Consider the following 11308-nt stretch of genomic DNA (forward strand, 5'->3'; position numbering starts at 1 on the left):
GCCAGGAGATTAATTTTCCAACCAGCCAGCCTGGTTGGAAAATTAAATCATGAGATTTAATTAATTAATTCAATAAATTAATTCATGAAATTAATTCAATATATCCCAATGGCTACCCCCCAATGGCAGGATTGACATAAAGTTGCAACTGGCCCCATCAAATTTCATTTTTAGAAAAACACTTCCTGCAGCACCCGATGCAAATGTTATTATCACATCGGCAATTCTCCACATTTGAAAAGAACAGGTTATGAGCTCTGTTGCATTGGCAGTAGAAAAGCTAAGAGCCAATGGCAACAACATTAAACTTCTTGTCCCCCATACGATCACCAATCAAAGTCACATTGCCACCGGCTCTCGTAGCTATAGCGATTCATCATTTATCAATGAAGAAATCCTATCAAAATTGGCTTTGGCCTCTGTAAAGAGTGGCAGTGCCGTTTGATCCTGGACTGAATCCCCCCATGATTTTAATTTTTTGGTCTATATAGCCTTGTGTGTAAAGTGAATGATATTCCCCTGTACACTCTATCATTTGATAAAAAATCCTATAAAACTCTGTACGAGTCGACCATGCAATCCCTAGATCATGACTCCCAAGTATTTGAAAATGGAATAACCGATTCAATGTTTTCAAAAAATCATGGCGCAATTGTTTTGGACTTGTCAGGGACCCAGGATATGAGCATAGTACGAACAGGGAATGTACGTTTAGAGTGTACATTTGCCGATGCTTTGACGGAGAGTATCACTTAAATATCAGTAAGTCAATTTGAAACCTATTGGGAAATCACACCCGACAGCAGTGTTCTACTAGACCTAGCACCATGATCACAAACCAAATAATCAATGTATTTAGTATGGATCCATACATGTCTCAGTACAAGTCCTATTGCATACCATCAGACTTCATTGAAAAAATTCTAAGTGTTAACAATACCCTAGTAAGTGTTAATAGCAGTCCATCGACTTTGAAGACAGGTCATTGGCTATGCATCTTTCAAACAGCGAAGAATATTGCATTTTTTGATCCTCTTGGCCTATCGTATAAATTCTACACTCCATACATCAACAACTTTATTGAACGCAGTGGGAAACCTATTATTCAAAATCAACGAAGAGTACAGGATTTAACGACTAAGACATGTGGCTTTCATGCGCTACTCTTTTTCATGTTCAGATGTCGTGGCTACACCTACAAGCAGTTTCTCGACACCTACGTTGACTTGCCTTGATTGAACGACTTTCTAGTAGAAAATAAACTTACAAGCGTGTTTAATGTTGATTTTAATGCCCTAAGAATAAAATTTTCTAAAAATGTATGTGAAATTGTTTATTAATAAATGAAAAAAATGTATATACATGATAAAAACAGACTTTTCTACTTTAGATTTCATCTTCTACTAGGAATAGGTATTTGTCGACAACAACTAATGCAGGTAGATTATCCGAATTCACAGTATACTGATCCTGATGTGCTGCAATGTCAGGGTCACATTTTCTACAGTAGAGTGTAACTTCACTCTTGTCATATCTCTTTGTATAGTCAATGTTACTATTCTCATTCATTCTATAGAATTCACATGTTTCAATTTGCTTATTTGAAATAAAGTCACAAACAGTGTACTCGAGTGTCGAATCACATTCCATCACAGCCAAATAAAAATTATTGGGTTTATAATCATAATACTCGGTGTGTTCACAACGATAACGTAGAAACCTAATTCTTCTTTTGGCCCAGCAGCTGAATCGTTGACCCTGTTCCTCTTCCCAGAAAAATCTAAGACCACGACGATACCAATCTCGTAGCAATAAACTAAAATCACGCTTAGGATTCTTTCAAATCATACCGGGATATTTATTTTGCCATTGATTACAATTATCATAGTGGCAATTAGAACATAGGTGTCCTCTAGGATAAGAGTCACACATCTCTTCAAGACAGCAATTACGACCTTTAATTTGTACCGCATATCATCTATGCAATGTGCAAGAGTTGCATAATCCACACTTTTCATCATACTCATCAATCATTGTTCTCACATGTTAACCAGTTGCACAGTGTCTAGATACATAGCGGGAATATATGGAATATTTTTTCAAGAGTCGGCACTTTTATTGCTTCAATGGAACTAAGCTACCAACAGGAACAAATGGTCAAAGATAGAGAGAGAGAGGAGTAAATCATCCTTTAACACAATCTTTCTCATGAAAAAAAAATCCTAAATTTCTAAACTTGTGTTTAAAAGAAAATTAATAATATCATTTTGCCGTGTCGTGATTAATAAATCAATAAATTGTGTAAATGCATTTGGACCACGACGATAAAGCTTCATGCAATAGTTTAGTGATTGAGAATTAGTTTTCATTATATCGGCAAGCATTCCCTGAGAAAATAACTTCCTTTGAATAGACTGTTCTAGAAAATCATCATCTAGAATCAAACGTTTTTCCATAAGCACTAGATTCCCCATGATTCGATCTTTCTCAAATCTATCCATTTTTTAGAGTCCTAACACTCTCAAAACCAACTTCAGACTAACCAGAATTTTTCTACTCTAAAAAATATACGCTAGTCTACTATAGAATGAAAAATACCTTTGTTTTAGAAAAAATTTTATTGAGCATAATTACAACAATAATATTCACTGATGCATTTTGTTCTCATCAGTATATTTCACTAGCACATCTAATGCTGCCTGAAGTCTATTTATATGCACAATATTCAGTTTCGCAGCAAAACATAATTGCTCCTCCAGCTTAAATTTGCTTGATGATATAACGTATCTAGCATACATATCGTCCCATTCAAGGCATAGTCTACACCCTCAGGTTATTTCCACAGCCACATTTGGTACACGTATATCTTTGCTGCTGCTGCCGGCTCCACCATCAATCTCCAATAGTTTAAATGCACCACTCATTTTCTCTACTAATATCCTCTCAAATAAACTATTCTCTCTGAATTCAATTTTCTTACTAATATGAATTGCAATGAAAATCACTCCTTTTAATTGAATCCAATCACCAATCAAGTTATCGTATATGGAGTAACCTCCGCTTTCTCTCTGATTGGCCCTAAAAAATGGGTGTTGCCTCAAAAACCAGTCTGGTTGTCTTATACAACCTTGACTATAGTTTCAATACGTGTTTGGCCACTTTATAGGTTTGCCATCCTTTTTTAAAATATCCACGTGATACTGTAGTGTCTCGTTTCTTGTACCCTTTCCATCAATAGGTAGATTACTACTCAAGTATCCTCTTCACAATATGAACTATTTTCTGGTGAAATATAAACACACCCCAATATAAACCACTTCCCCAAAAAATTCACACGTAACCATATCCAATTCTCAGACGTGCTTGGCAAACGACTTAAACTGGAAAATTCATGTTGTTTAACTAGCACTATTATTCCTCCATAGTTCCTGGAATTCCTTGATGTCCTTCTATTTACCTGAAAAATAACATGACCCAACACTGATATTTCCTGTACTGGCAATAACCATGTTTCAACTAAGCAAGCTATTTGTGAATTCAAAAATGAACTATCTAAACACACATCTCTTTCTCTACCTAGACCCTGTACATCCTATTTAATAGTTGCTAATTTCTGTATATGGCTGTTTCCCTATCCTATGACAAATGGTGGTCGTTCTGCTAGAGTTTGGGCATATTTTTTCGGACCATGACTTTTTCGTTTCTTTTCTGATTTTGTTCCTTTATTTGGTCTCACATTTCTTCAATCCTACTTACTATCGTTGCTTGGGCTTATAATCATGCCCAGGTCCCTTTTTCCTTTCGGCCTATCACTTTTTTGCGTGATTTCCACTAGGAATATTAGGGTCTAGTACCACAGCCGGCTTTTCTATGATCTTTGTATCTGAATCGCTGTTTGAGATGCTTTCAATTTCAGGATCTGAATCACTATCGCTTGACGGGGATCGCATTTCTCGGGATATGGTTTTTTGTGCTACTATCTTTATTATGAGTTTGTTTTTCCATAGTCGGCTCCGCCATTTCCAGCACTGTTTTTCTATCAAAGTCATATACAAACGTCTGTTTGTCTATGCATAATCTAGTTCCGCGTAGATTCACAATTCTCTTTTTGCTTATAGCTTGGGATAATAAAGGTCTTTATTAGGGCCGTACGAGCCTCGCGTTCTTCTGGCGTATAATCTGGCGCGACTGATATCCTCCTTCGCTTGAAAAGGTTCGCAGTCCCCAACAAAGTATCTCGTGTAACTTTTGAATTGAACTTTACTAAAATAGGGCGTGGGTTTTGTGGTCCTCTTAAACGAACAGCATCCCTGAATTCCCACTTTGACACTTTTAAGCTTGGCACAGTATTACTGATTAGCGCAATTATATCATCTAACAGGGTTGTATTCCATATAAGGAGCTGGATACTTCCAGCTCTGCTCGAATGGTTGTCAATTCTTGAGCTGTATCCGTTTGCTTAACATTAAACTCTTTCATTTTAGCTTCAATACTTGCTAGGCTTAGTTTAACGTCATCGATACTCTTCGACAAGCTAGGGATTTCGAACACTGCCTTTTTTATCTCTTCAAGGGCAAATGCTATAGGCTGTCCTTCCATCCTTTTTCTATTATAAAAGGGAAAATTATTAGCTTAACTTTCTATTAAACATGAAACGAGGACGCGCAAGGGGGGCTACTTCGTATTTTGTAAGGCCCCCCAGATTCAAACAGAACAGGTGGTAGATTAATATTCGTCAATCTTCTTTTGAATCCAATGTTAAATCATATACCACAATTAAAAGGTTTATAAATCTTGTCAAACTGGTTTATAACTCTTTTAAGCAGAGTATCAATATAGATTTTATTTCGTCTCCGCACATACAAAAATCAACGTTATATAGCCAATTAATGCGTAATACCGTCCCTATTTCCTCAAATTCCCTAACATTAATTTGAACTGACAAAAATTCCCTTAAAATCATAGGCAGAGCAATAGTGCTGGCTAAGTAAAGAACTATGTTGGCAACATGTATTTTTTTTTATTGGTTTGTTTGTTTTAGGCCAGGGCACTTCGTATAGAAGGGTGGTCGTAGAACCTTCAAATAGGGCTCATTGAGTTGGAGGAGGCCCGTCATTTCCTCTAACACCTCCTACTAAAAATTTTATATATTCCAGAAATTATGTTTTTGAGGATGACCCCCCCCCCCTTCAAACAGCCCTCAGGACATGAGTTGTAAGCTATATCCAGGGGATACATAAGGTTTTTTATACAAAGGGTGATCGTATAAACTTCAGATGTGGCTGATTTGATTGGTAATAAGAATTTATAGTGTCATTTCTAAGAGTAACAGTGATTAGAGGGCAACTCCCCCCCCCCACACACACACGCACAAACACACGTCGTCATGTCCCAAAATGAGTCCAATTGAAATTTTAACAATTTTATCCAAAATTGTCCAAAAATCATATAAAAAGGCCTTTAGGGTTAAAAAAACCCAAAGCCTGGAGTAAAGGCTTGTAAGTTATGCCAGGGGGTATTTAAGGTTTTCATAGAAGGGGTGGTTGCATAAGCTTTAGAGAAATCTCATTTGGCTGAAAATTGGAAGTTAGAGTTCCCTTTTAAGAGTCCAAAGCGATGTAGAACAGCTAGCCCCCCCCCCCCTCAGACTACCCTGCTTTTCACTAAAGGCATGTGATTGATATTGTAAGTTAGCAATTTATCCATTGTTTAATTAGAAAAAAGGTGCTAATTTGACTGGAAATTAAAATTTCTATCACCCCTTTTAAGAGTCAAAAGGGATTGGAGGGCAATCAACTTTTTAATCCCGTTACTCTGAAAAACACACAAACAGACACACAAGAAACACACATCCACACACAAAACACTTACACGCACAAACATAGACTCACACACACATATATATATACACACACGCAAAAACACACAGCCATACAGGCAAACGCAAAGACAAAAACAAAACCAACACACACAGACACACAGATTTCCTCAAATTTTAACTTCAATATCCTTAGCCTTAGAAATGCTCGCTATAAAAGTAGTATTTGTAATGGTAGCAGCCTAGCAGCAGTAGCAGTTGTAGTACTTACAACCAGGGGCGTCCTAAGGCTCATTTTGTTGGGGGGGGGGGCAATCTTCGTAAATTTTACAGAATCGCTACCTGATTTACAGAATCGCAACCCCGCCCCCCTCGGGACACCCCTGGTTCCAACCACTGTTTTACTTTTGAATCTTAAAAGGAGCACTAGAATTTCCAATTTCTGATAAAATTCAATCAAATTAAGATTATTTAGATTATAATACCCTTAGCTTTCGAGTAATAAGGAGCAATACGGCTCAATTGTGAACGAAACTTTAAAAAATAGAATTTTGATATTAAATGAGGTATCAAAAGAATCACTTATCATGGTGATTGCAAATATATAAGATTCATTAAGTTTAGTGTTACGCATCAAAGGCTAAGAGCCTGAGAAAATTTGCATGCTTTTCGAAAAAAGTGGGGACCCCTAAAGAGTCAAGGAATCTTAATGGAAGTATAGTTATCAGATTCAGCGTATTCAAGAACCCTGATGTCGAAGTTTCAAGCTTCCATCTGCAAAAATGTGGAATTTTCTATTTTTTGCCAGAAGAAAGATCACGGATGCGTGTTTATTTGCTTTTTTTCAGGGCTACAGGGCTAATTACATCAAACCACTAATCCTAGAATACATAAAAAGGGCGTATTCGAACAAAACTTAGAAGTATTAATGCTCTTTTTAAGTTACCAAAAAGATTGGAGTGCAAGTGCCCTTTTTAAGTGCCCCCTCCACCAACCGTTTTTCCTAAAAGTAATCTGATCAAAATTCTGAGAATACCATTTTGCTTTTTGTTATTTAAGAAAAAAATCCTTAAAAAACTTTGTTAAAAATTAAAATAACTGATTTTGTCTAATTTTATAAACTGTTGCCAAACACATTAATGACAAAAACTAACTTAATTTATTTAAAATTAATAAAGCCTGTTAACTATTAGACAGGATTGATGAATACAACACCAGTTTTTGTGACTTTTACTAATCTATAAACTTTTGAAATTCCAAAAAATTGGTGTTTTTAGGTCTGAAACTTCAGGTTAAATATCAAACAAAAAATGTTATTAAAGTGTCACTATCTCAAAAGAATTTCAAAAAAGAATAAAGAAAGAAAAGTTATTAAAGCAAACATTACAGTTGTTATATTAGGGTTAGACCACTCCTAAGGTTCAAGTTATGGATGTTCAGTCTAGAGTGCCTTCACTTTACTGTAATTGTCTTTATTGCAGTCAAAATTAATATAAATAGTTAAAGGAATAATATTGAACGAGTTGTTTTCAAAAATGATCCTTGCCAAAAAATAATCAAGCTTAAAAAATCTATCAATTTCCCACCATGGGGTAATTTAGAGGTAAGTTTTAAATTTCTAACTACTTCCTACCCTTTTATACTAAAAAATGAATACAGATAAATGTAGCTCAGAATATCCTTTTATTTTAGGTATGGCCAATTTATTCAAACTATGTGAGATCTACAACATGTTTAAATGCTAATATATCATATACATATATATATATATATATATATATATATATATATATATATATATATATATATATATATATATATATATATATATATATATATATATATATATATATATATATATATATATATATATATATATATATATATATATATATATATATATATATATATATATATATATATATATATACATATATATATAATTCAATTCAATTTATTCGAATAAAAACATAACACAAACATTAATAACAATAAAGATCCTAGAAGATAACTTTTTAAGGACCAAGAGAAAAAAAATTAAAGTAACACTGAAAGAGAAAAAAAAAAAAATAGAAGAATAAAACATAGCTAAATATAGCAAATTTTTTAAAAATGGAAATATTAAATTATACTATCAATTTTCGTTAAATTTTTATAAAACTTGCAGAAACTTGTGGCTAGTTCAACACTGGAGGGAATTTTGTTCCATTGAATAATAGATTTGTAAATGGGAGATTGCTGGGCAGCACTAGAAACGCATTTAGGAATTTTAAAGGCTCTATTGGATGAACGGAGACAATGGGCTTCCGAATTATTAATATTATAATAGGTTAGGAGTTGAGGTGAAAGATTATTGTGGAAAGCAGAGTAAGCAAGCGATAAATTTAGTTTTTGTATGATTTGATCAAGTGGGGCTATGCCAAAATCTGAATACAAATCACGAGTTGGATATAGACGGGGAAGCCAAAAAACTGCTTTAATGGCGCGGTTTTGGGCAAATTTGAGTTTTTTAGTGAAGGGCCGTTTTGTATTTCCCCAAACTGATCCGCAATAAGAAAGGTAAGGAAAAATAAAGGAATAATAGAGGGTAACTAGGATGTCAGGAGGAAGAAAATAATTCACACGGTTAATCATAGCTACTTGTCTCAAAATTATTGCTGTTATGTAAGAAATATGATTAGAGAATGACAAGCATGAGTCAATAAATACACCAAGAAACTTGGCAACCTCCACTTGTGGGATGATGTCGGAGGAGTACCTGAGACCAAGAGCAGGTTGAATAACGTCTTTGTTGTAGGGGGTTCTGAATAACACTATTTGACTTTTTTGCTATTAATGGTCATGTTATTCGTAAGGCACCACGCCTGGACTCTGTTCAGAAGGACTTGGGCAGAGGTTACTGCCAATGGTAGATTGGTGCCAGTGATGAAGAAGTTGCTGTCATCAGCAAATAATACAGGATACACTGAAGGGCCCAGGTCTATAACAAGATCATTGATATACAGGAGAAATAAAATAGGGCCCAGAACGGAGCCTTGCGGGACACCCCTCCGAACAGGTAAGGGCTGAGAGGATACTCCACCCAGGCTCACACTCTGTACCCTTCCAGATAGATAAGAATCAAACCAAGAGAGGGGAACACCACGAATACCGTAGCTATTTAATTTACTTATTAAAATACTATGATCGACCATGTCAAAGGCCTTAGAAAAATCCAAAAATAAGCCCAATACAGTTTTTTTTAAGGTCGAGTTGTGAGCGTATGAACTGTGTGGCGTCAATTAAAGCATGAGAAGTTGAGAATTTCGGCCTAAAGCCATATTGTTGAGGAGAAATCAAGGATACGGAATGCTGACTGTCAAACAGAAAGGGAGACAGACATCTGAAGATGATTCTCTCGAGCACTTTGGATATAACAGGAAGAATTGAGATTGGACGATAATTACCTATCTCAGTTGGATCGCCCTTTTTAAGAACTGGAATAACAATGGCTGACTTTAGTAAATCAGGGAAAACTCCGTGGGTTAAAGATAGGTTGGCAATATGCTTGATGGGCTCGTAGACAAAAGGAGATATGGTCTTCAGGAGCTTATTACTTAATCCAAGACAGTCAGGAGTAAAACTATTAGGGAGAGAACCGATGATTTGAAGTACCTCATTGCTATCAGTTGGGCAGAAAAACATGGATCTAAAATTGAAGCAAGGGAATACAGCCTGTGAGGAGGAGCGGGAGTCAGTATGAGGAACATTCAAAAAATAATTATTAAATGCATCAGGTGCATGTATATATATATATATATATATATATATATATATATATATATATATATATATATATATATATATATATATATATATATATATATATATATATATATATATATATATATATATATATATATATATATATATATATATATATATATATATATATACATATGAGACGCCTCAAAGAGTTCATTTTAATGCCGAAATATCCTAACTCACACTGAGCCTTCAGATACATATAGAATGAGCTTTGGGGAAGTGGGAAATTGTGTGATGGGGAGTTGTCAGGTGGGAAGCTGTGTGGCCACCATTGCTTCCCTTGCAACAAAAGATTGTCAGCCATATAGAGAACTAACATACAGTGACGTTCTTTACCTTCACCCGGGCCCTCACTAGACCTATTTCTATATATATATATATATATATATATATATATATATATATATATATATATATATATATATATATATATATATATATATATATATATATATATATATATATATATATATATATATATATATATATATATATATATATATATATATATACATATATATACTATTTTTATAAACGAGCAATAACTGTATATATATTTAAGTATTTATTTTTTCTCGAATACGGCTCTATATTTTTTTGGGGAAAATTGGTAACTTTGATTCTCGCATAAAAAACGATCTAGACAGGTCAAAAATCTAAGAAAATTCGTTAAGAGCCTTAATTTGGTGACAAGTGGCATCATGTACTATGTTAGTACATGTTACGAGTATTTTATATGACAACATATAAGCATTTTCTTATGTGATGTCAAGCATAGCATAAATAAGATTGCTGAGTTTCCAACCCATCAGTTTATTAAATATTATACTGTCTAATGGAATGTTCTAAAAAAGAAAAAAATTTGCAGTTGCAGTTGCTATAAATGGCTATAAATATATCTGTGAATAGACTGAAGTATGAAAAGACATTAAATTGCGGAGAGAAATAACTGGTAATTTCAGAAATATCCGTATAAATTTTAACAAGTGATTACAACAATTCAAAAACCTTAAAAAATGAAACCAAAAGTTTGAAGCTTAGTAGAAACTGAACATTAATAAATAATCATATATCTTTTAAAAGAAACAGTATTAAAAGACATTAAATTAAATATCTTTGAAGACAGAAAATAGTCTGTGGTTAGAAGACAAGCAAAAAAGAGAATCCACATGTAGAAGCCTGCCGAATGCCGGGGCCCGGCGGCTGTTAATTGCAGAAACATTTTTATATATTTGAACAATGGATTACAACAATTCCAAAGCCTTAAAAAAAAACAAGTTTGAAGCTTAGTAGATATCGTTGTTAGACGTTGTAATCAGACTTGCCTAAATAATCAAATGTATTTGACAAGACCGCAATATGTGCCGTGCCGGGCCGTGTCACGTGGCTGAGTCAAGAGGTGAAGCCATCAGGCTCCGGGTACTATACATATGCATGTATCCATGTTGAGCTTATATAAACCCTTTTTTTCTTTTACGAAAATCTGTAAGCTAAATTTTTACGTAGTTAAAATTAATTAAACTACAAGATTATAGGTATACAGTCTTTTTTTAATTTCAACTCTAGTCTATCCTGCCACCCTGTAATATTTCCTTCTCAACAGCCCCAACTGTACTTCTTCTTACTGGGTGACTGGCAATTGCTGTTAAAGCAACAATAAAAAATAAAGTGGCCTAGCAATTT

Source organism: Artemia sp. Qi Xiang Cuo, chromosome 21 (genome assembly GCF_049724085.1).
Source record: "Artemia sp. Qi Xiang Cuo chromosome 21, ASM4972408v1, whole genome shotgun sequence".
Lineage (NCBI taxonomy): Eukaryota > Metazoa > Arthropoda > Branchiopoda > Anostraca > Artemiidae > Artemia > Artemia sp. Qi Xiang Cuo.